Source organism: Pinus tabuliformis, chromosome 5_2 (genome assembly GCF_031772625.1).
Source record: "Pinus tabuliformis cultivar Carrire ecotype Pingquan chromosome 5_2, CPIR1, whole genome shotgun sequence".
In the NCBI taxonomy this organism is placed as follows: Eukaryota; Viridiplantae; Streptophyta; class Pinopsida; order Pinales; family Pinaceae; genus Pinus; species Pinus tabuliformis.
This window is the reverse complement of record NC_142306.1, coordinates 59,791,822-59,801,567: the sequence shown is the minus strand read 5'-3', so window position 1 is coordinate 59,801,567 and position 9,746 is coordinate 59,791,822.

Here is a 9,746-nt window from a genome sequence, read left to right as displayed (position 1 = left end):
AGGGTTTGTAATTCTAGGAAGGGTGAAGCGCTTTATCATTTCAAGGATTGTCTTGTGGATGACCTGGTTGGAACCTGCAATTTTCAACACAAAATACATGTATAAGATTATATCATCACTGAGGTAGGCATTCCCATACTCAGATTCAAAACTTTAACTAAAGGACTAACTACTCTGATACAGGAATGATCTTGCAGTACATCATTTTTATAGACTTTTGTAGACACAGTATGGACGCAACCATCTGTTTATGATTAGTCTACATAGATAATGAATACAAAACTCCTCGCAGCCTGGATGGTAGAAACTAGATCCAGGGTCTTCACTTCTACTTCCCGAATTGGTACGATTCTAGCCATGTGATTAAATGATTTGATGTCGAACATGTTAGAAACCACTTGATTACCAGTCGATGATGTAAACTGTTAACAAGCGTGAGAGAGACCACCAGTAATGTCAATGGTTCTCAAAGTACCAAGCACAACCCGTGAATTGTGAATAGATGTTTTGATGTCGAACACTTCACGGAATCCTTTGATCGAAAGTCAATGATGTAAACTGACGTCAAAGGCGAGAAACCTGCCATTGATGCATGCAGACTTCAAGGTACTGTCGATTCCTAAGTCATCTTTCTAGATAATGTGTCGATGTCGATAGAAAGCGACCCGTTGCAGGCAAGCCCGCAACACGAAATCATTGTTCAAGTTGAAGAAATGTTGCTGTAAGGACTGACTCAGGGATGGTCAAATGGATGACAAGTATTTTGCAGATGAAAGTTTTGCTTGCAGACCTCTTGAACACATAACGACACGACAGATGGCTTGGTGACGAATAACTCAAAGTTAATCCCCAGAACCCGGTTAAAGACTTTCAAAGTGGTTTGATCAACTGTGAGGTAGAAGATTTCCCAACCCAGGTGAATGAAAAAGTGTCGTGTTCAAGAGTGGTAATAAAGTTTCTTTTGAGACAAAAGGTAACAAACAGGTTCATTCTTCTCTCTTTTCCCCCACCATTTCTGGCAAGTACCTCTTTATTTTTAACAAGCTTGAGGAGGATAACATATGCTTGATTATAAGCTCATCCTTCGGACGAGTCCAACCTAGTTTAAATTCGAACCCTAGGAAGGAGTGGTTCGTTCCTGTTTGTAATTGAACAGGTCCTCTACTGTAAAAGTTTAACGAGCCCAGTATAGGAGAAACTCGGCGTTTTTCAATTTTAGAGAGTCTGAAAAAACAAAAGGAGACTCCACGTTGAACTTTTTCGTATATTTGTGTCCCTCAAGCCCGAAAAAGTATAAAATAATACCTGGGGGAACCGCTTGATCTTGTGACCAAGGAGTACTTTCATAATAGTGTCGTTGACCTGAAAAGTAAAAAGCGATCAAGGACACGTCATTTTATTTCCTTATCGAGTTTGAAACGACAAAAACCCGGCAATCTTTTCTTGATTTTGCGGTCAGAAAAGAGCTAAAAGGGGACCGTCTTTTAATTCCGTTTTAACAAGTGTAAAAGAAACGCTCGGCGATCTTTTCATGTTTTAGGAGTCAGAAAAGGGCTTAAAAGATGACTCTGATATTTTTGTTTGTGAAAAAATGACAATTTCCCTCGAAATCCCTTTGTCCTGCACAAAAGCAACACATTACTCATACCTGTTTAAAATAGGCAAAAATACATTGAAAAACATCTTTTCATGGTAAAAAATGAACTAATTCATCCAAAAAACCTATAAAAAGACTTTTTACCATGTCATTTTTACCGTTTGACTGTTGAGGTTGAAAAAGGAGCTTTTGACAAGAAACTTCCCGTGGTTGCTGCGGAAAATCCGACCGTCGGAATCGAACGCCGTCTTATCCAGGTATTTTACACATCCTACTCTGCATTTCTATCCGTTTAGAATTAATTTTTAGGTCTTAGTTTCATTTTTTGGGGGGGTTTTGGTTTTGGAATGCGCCTCTCGGCGGACGCGGGTGCCCTTCGGGTGACCCGCGTCCCCCGACTTTTTCCTACACAGGAAAATGGTCGGAAGACGCAGCCCGCCTTCAGGGCATCCGCGTCCAGGCGCCCTGTGCTGTAAAGTCGGGGTGCGTCTTCCGTGAAACGCGCATTTCAAAACCCCAACCCCCTCAAAAAACTATCTAAAAATTCCCAAATCAATTTCTAATGACTATTTCTGATGTGCAGGGCATTAACCATGTTAGATTGGAGAGAAAGAGAGCATGTAGAGGATGATGAAGCTGCAATAAATCATCAACCTTCCCTGGATGCCCTAAGAGCATGCAGATTATACAAATATTGGACCATACCGGGCATGAGGGGCCAGGTAAGATTCTTGGAATGGTTGGTTGAGCGATGGAACGTTCAAGAACAATGCTTTTACATAGGAGGGCACCAGCTCGAGATAGAGCCCTCGGATGTATACTTTCTCACTGGCTTGCCAAACAGAGGCGAGCAACTCAGTCTTGCGGGGACTAGGCCGGGTGGCCAATCCCTTGATAGTCTCCGCGACGAGTGGTGCACACATGGCGCTCACCATTCGAAAGGCATAGAGATAAAACACATCACTCTACGTGAACTCAAAGTCATAGCGTTCACGGTTAACAGAATTTGCGGCGCGGCCGCTTTACACATTGCTTCCGGATCCCAAATGCGGATGGCAATTGACTGTTACCAAGGCACCATTTTCAACTGGTGTGAAGCTGTGTCGGCTCATATGAAGAGCCAACTGACCAAGGCAAAGAACGGACGACTAAATACTTTTGGATATGGGCCTCTAGTCGTGAGCTTTGCCTTGGAGAGAGTTCCAATGTTGATCCCTCAGCAACTCACTGTTGATATCTTGGGTCCTCGGGAGCCAAAGCTGATACGATGGGTTACGGTGATGGCCCGGCATCCTGACGAGGGCGCGACAGTGGTTCGATTCTCAGATAGTTACTTTCACTGGTTAGAGGACCAGGTTTTTTTGATACAGGACTTTCCGTATGCCGGAGTAGACTTTCGACATGATCCGGACATGGTTCTTCCACAGGGAGAACAATGGGATGACAGAGGTACTTTATTTTTCACAAGTTTTCAAATTATGTATTTTTTTTTATTTTTCATATATATCGTCTCAAAACTAACAGTAAAATTTTCAAAATGCAGATGTTGGTCCACAGCGTCCAGCCAACCTCCGACCTTTTGATAGACTACATCCAGCTGCACCGGTACCGGTCCCACAGGACGCGGCTGCAGAAGTACTAGCTGAGTTGGAGCATGATCTAGAGCGTCTCACGGCAGATATACCTGAGACTACTATGGATGACATTCCTACCAGGCTTCAGCGCTTCGTAGTCGCGGTCCCTGGACCGTTTAGGAGATTTTTGCGTAAGGTAGCCCGCGCAGTGGTGTCATACAGAGAGCACCACCAGTGATTGACTAGTCACTTTTGTAGTCACATGTGACATTTTGACTTTTTGTACTATCATTTTGCCGATCATAAGGTGTTTTCAACCTATGATCGAAGACGATGTATATCTTTTTTGACACACTTCTATCTATATATATCACTATTACCGGCTTATCCTGTTTAACATATGTGATGAAATGTTTTTTAAATTTACTTGCATGATTATCGTAAATGTCTGTCCAACATTCGAGAAGCAATTGCATCTGCTAATGTATTCAAAGACCTTGGAATATGTTGATATTCAATGTAATCAAATTCACGTTCCAAGAGACGCACTCTCAAAAACAACCTTAATAACACAGGATTTCTAATGGCATAAACTCTATTAAGCTGTAATACAACAAGTTCAGAATCTAACCTCACTATCAAACGTCGAATTCCAAATGAAATAGATTCGGATAATAATTCAATCACTGCACTGTATTCTGCAATGTTGTTCGTTGTTTGACCGAGGCTTACCCCATGCATAGAAACTAACTCGTCAGAGGGCGAATAGATAACCCAAGCTGCGGAAGAGATATTCCGTGTACTACGACAAGCACCATCAGCAAATCCAATGTATGTTTGGAGAGGCGTCGACATCTGCAATATCAAGAGTAAAACCAAGATAAGCCAGAATAACGACGAAAAACCACACTCTCTAAGCTAAGCACACTGACTAAACTAACACACTCGCTAGCTAGAAAGAAAATCTAACCTATCTAAAAATTTCTCCATACCCATCATTTAAGCATAATACCTCTTTAGGTAAAGTCCATTTCTGGGTTTACCCAAAGAGTCCCCATCAAATTCAACTAGCTCATAAGCCCCTTTTGCTAGCTTTCGCTTTACAATGTAGGGCCCATGCCACATGGGAACGAATTTTCCAGCACCTAGCTTATCGTTAGCTTGATCATATAATAGTACTAGGTCTCCTTCCGAAAAACTTCGAGGGGTTACATTTCTATCATACTGAGCTTTCATTCGTTTCGCGTGAGTCTCGATTGCCAATGTAGCGTCACGTCGAGTCTCATCTAATTTAGCCAAGTACAATAAACGTTTCTCCTCTTCGGAAGTAGCTGGAAGTAATTCGACAGCCATTTGAAGTGATGGGATTTCGCATTCAATGGGTAACACAGCTTCTAAGCCATAAACTAGCTGGAAAGGAGTGAACCCTGTTGAATTTTTCACTGAGGTTCGGTATGCCCATAGCGCTGAAAATAACATGTTGTGCCAATTCGACCGATGAACACCAATGGTTCGTCGGATCATGATAACTAGAACTTTGTTGATAGACTCAACCAAACCGTTGGCTTGCGGATAATAAGGAGTAGAGCTATCGTGGCGCAAACCAAGCTGGCTTGTAAGCTCAGTCATCATGACGTTTCGAAAATGGCTCCCATGGTCAGTAATGATTGCTTGTGGGACACCAAACCTAGTTATGATATGATTGAATACGAAAACTGCAGCTGTTTTGCCGCTTGCGTCGAATGTAGGCATCGCCTCGGCCCACTTAGTAAAATAATCAACCGCAAGGATGATATACGCATGCCCCCCGGCCGAGTGAGGGTTACAAGTAATAAAGTCGATACCCCATTTGGCGAATGGACCAACGGCAATTATAGGGTGGAGAGGAGCAGGTGGAGCGCGCATCTTGCGATCAAACACTTGACAGTTGTGGCACTTCCTGACTGCAACGATACAATCCTTAAACATAGACGGCCAGAAATAGCCAGCGCGCAACACCTTCTGAGCTGTGGCATACCCAGACATATGACCGCCACATGCTCCAGAGTGACAATCATTCAAAACCCTCTCAGCCTCTTCGTGAGTTAAACAACGTCGAAAAACTAAGTCTGCCCCCCGGCGATAAAGTGTATCCCCAATAATTTTAAATCGCTGGGATTGAAACCGAATTTTTCGACGTTCTTCCTTGGAAGCTTCAGGCCGAAAGGTTTGGGTTTGGAGATAGATGATTATATCCCCGTACCACGGATCTAACGTACTGATAAGAAACAAAGATTCGTCCGCAATGGACTCCTCTGCCACAGTCTCTGTGTCAGCACTCGGGAAATCACACATCAATTCCGCAAAAACTAAGGATTTCTTAGACTTGGACTTCTCGAACTCCAAGTCGAACTCTTGCAGGATGACAATCCATTTAGAGTACTTGCCCCCTAGCAATTGTTTTGTCAAAATGTAAATCATAGGGTTGCAATCCGAAATAACTGTAGTTTTACGGAGAAGAATGTAGTGACGAAAACGCTGGACAGCTTGAACGGCTGCCAGGGCCAATTTCTCCACATGCGAATATTTTAACTCAGTGGGATTTAAGGTCCTACTAAGATAATATATCACATGTTCCGCTTCGAACTCATCTTCTTGAACTAACACCATTCCAATGGTGGAATGCGAAGCTGCGAGGTATAAGAAGTAGTCCTGGTTGTAGTTGGGAGGATGCAATAACGGTGCATGGGTCAACGCGTGTTTAAGTGCATCAAAAGATTGTTGGGCAATCTCGTCCCAAAAGAATTGTGCGTTCTGTTTCAACAACCGTTTAAAACCTTTAGTGACCTCGGCGTAGTTTGGGATGAATCGGCGTAAAAAGTTCGCTTTCCCTTGCAAACTTTGGAGTTGGCGCAAACTCGAAGGAGGAGGCAATTTGATGATAGCCTCGACTTTCGAGGGATCGACGCGAATGCCGGCTTTTGAAACAACAAATCCCAGCAATCGACCTGTTTCTATACAGAAAACACACTTGTGGGGATTCAACCGAATTCGATAATGCCTACACCTCATAAAGATTGCTCGTAGGTGGACAAGGTGATCAGCTCGATGTAAAGAATGAGCAGGCAAATCATCGAGATAGGGTTGCACAATGTGCTTGATGTCATGAAATGCATAAGACATCGCCCGTTGAAAAGTAGCCCCGGCATTCTTAAGCCCAAAAGGTAATTTGCAATAAGCAAATGTCCCCCATGGACAAATGAATGCCGTTTTTGGTTGGTCGGCAGGTAGAATATTGATTTGATTATAGCCCGAGAAACCATCCATGAAGGAAAACATTTCACTTCCGGCACAATCATCAATAATTTGATCGATATAAGGCGTAGGATAGTTGTCTTTTGGACAAGCTCGATTTATATCCCTATAGTCGATACAGATTCTTATTGTTCCTTGTTTCTTATTGACCGGAACAATATTCGATACCCAATCCGTTAACGGGATCGGATAAATGAAACCTGCTTTCAACAGCTTTTCGACTTCTGCTTTAATCGCAGCCGCTTTTCGAGGGTGAATTTGACGCAACCGTTGCCGGACGGGTTTAGCATCCGGGTAGGTCTTTATTTCATGAACAACAATGGCAGGATCAATTCCCGGCATTTCCTCGTAAGACCAGGCAAACACGTCGCGGAATTCTTGGAATAGGGCCTTGTAAGTTTGGATTTCTTCTTCAGTACATGCGGCACCTATATGAATGTTTTCCTCGATTCCGGGCTTCACTGAAATATCAATGGGAATAGTACGAGAAATATTCCCTAAATTCAACTCTGAATCAGAATGTTTCGTTGGATCCTGAGCGTCTTTGACATATTCAGCGGTAAAGATAGATGAAAAATCATTTTCAAATGCATCATCCTTAGGTAAAAACGAAGATCTGTGATGGAGATCCTCCCATGGTAGATCGTCTACACTTAGGATTTCGCGAAGTTGTTCGTCAGATGACACGACTTCGGGAAACGTTATCCGTTCTAAGGGTGAGGTGAAAAGTGACTCTTCACTGACCACATTCATTTGGTCGACTCCGGTTGAATGAAAGTCGGTAAAAGACATGAGAGCTTCATAAGCAATTTCATACGGACTCAAAGGCATAGCATTACCGAGTGAGTCTATCTCAGAGTCAGATGGGACGAACCAAGGATCATCATAAATAATGTTTTCTGATGTAATCATATGAATTGTTGCAAACGAAGGATCTGCGCTGAGTGGAGGGAGAGGAAAAGTTCCCAGTAAACCGGAATCCTTAACTAAACCTACACCAACGTCCCTATAAGGGATTGTCGTCTTACCGACATGCTGGATACTCTCTGAAGAGGCTGGGTCGGATGAAAAGTATGTCAGCTGATCAATAGTCACGATCTTACCGTTGTGTGGAAACTTAATTACTCTGAAGACCGATGAAACGACCGTTGTCATAGCATATGACCAACTTCGACCCAAAAGAAGGTTGTAGTCTAGAGGGGCATCAACCACTTCCACATCCAGACTAACGGTTTTACCTTCAACCCCATCAAAGGCCTTAAGGATGGTGGGGGATTGGTTCAACGAAGGAGAACCAAGCGATCTCCAACATTGAATCGACATAATACACGTAGAAGCTCCCTCATCAATCACAGTCCGATGAATAGGCCTGTTTTTGACTATCACTGGAATTTGGAAAGCCATTTGATGGGGGAGACGTGGCGTACTATTTTCTAGATCAAAGATCATTAGGTTCGGGTCCTGAACATCGACAGCTCCGATAGCCGACAAAAGCAATTTCCGTTGTGCTGGGCATGATTGCAGCACTTCGAGTGCCGACATTGCTGAAGGTGAAACAGCTAAGTCCTCAACAATGTTGTAATTCTGGGCTGCTCTCGCATGTGGATTGAAAGCAGACCTTCGAAGTACACCCTTGGCGGGCGGCTTAATCACTAAGTCTGGGTTAGGTTTTTCGATCTGTAGTGGATCGGAACCAGGAGCTGAGGTTGATGGGTTAGAGTGAGAAGATTCTGCTTCCTTACCATCAACAGGAGCCTTACTACCATAATCTTGCGATCGAGTCGCAATCCTCACATGAGACATCATCAAAATGGGTTCTTCACTGGCATTCGAAGAAGAACCTATCATCTTATTCTCCTGCTCTGGAAATGGATTCTTTAACACAGCAGGAGTGGGAGAACCTTTGACTATTTTCACAACCTCGGCCCGATGAGGGCAATCTCTCGTAAAATGATCCTCTTCACAAATAAGACAAGGATATCGAGGTTTGCGTTTTTCGTCATTGGTTTCCGACTTTTCAGTTTTCTCCTTTGGAGCCTTGTCTGCTTTAGCCTTCTTCTTTCCTTTCTTCTTTCCACCGTTTTTTGATTTGGCCGTAGATGACTCTACAGCGTGAATGTCGGCGGTGAGTTCAGGAGAAGACTCTCCTGTCGGAGAATCAGGCAAAGTGATAATTGGAGTAGTTGAAGCCTTGGAAGACTTCTTCTTGCTCTTCGTAGTCACGATACCAATCATACCATCAGCGGCATGAGATCCCGAAGGAGCAGCAGCGATTTGATTCGACTTTGGAAGATCCAGAATCTTCTCGTGTAACGTACCCGACTGAGTGTAAACTAAGTCAAGGTATTGTGCCTGAGCAATGACTTGCTCCTCAGTAACTACTCCGGCCTTAGCTACATCTTCAGTAATCTTCGGTAATAATGATTTGACAAACCATTCAGCTAAGATTTGGTCCGGGATAAAAACTTTCACTAATCTCCTTCGACGTCTCCACTCATGAATGTGATCAGAAATATACGTGGATGTCGATTGTTTTAGTGAAGTTAATAACTCCGTGCCATTATCGTATCTGACCGGCAACTGAAAGTGAGTTAAGAACAAGGTAGCTAACTGGCTAAAGTTGTAAAAAGAGGCCCGTGGTAACTCAATGTACCACTTGGCCGCGAGACCAATGAGTGTACGCTGGAAAAGACGTAAGCGGATGGAATCATCTGAGATAGAATTCGAAGCACACCAGAGGTGGTAAGTCATCACTTGATTGGATGGATCCTCTCCAGACTTACCTTCGAACTTGGGTATGTCGCTGGGCAACTTATTTGGCATTGGCGGCCAGAACTGAAGATATTGAATTGGATCATTAGTTAGGCGCGTCAAGTCGGGTAAATCCAAAGTTGCAATAAACGGTAACTGCCGGTTAGGATCTCTAAAATTCTGGGTCACAATACCAGCCCCAGGAGGAGGATATCCAGGATAACTAGGAACAGGAGTTGCATTTGGGATATTATATCCTCCTGGAAAACCAGGATTAACCGGACCGTACTGGGGTTGTTGAGTTTGTTGATAAGTGTACCCAGGATACGGTTGATACTGGTAAACAGGTTGTTGGACAGCTTGCCCATGTTGGTACTGTCCCTGGTACGGAGGTTGAACAAATTGAGGTTGAGTAGTGACAACCGTACTTATACCAGGCTGACCTACAGGCATCTGGACCGTGGTTTGAATCGTAGATCCAGACAACGGTAAAGATGTCTGAGGTGTGGTAACAGGGACAGTAGAAACTG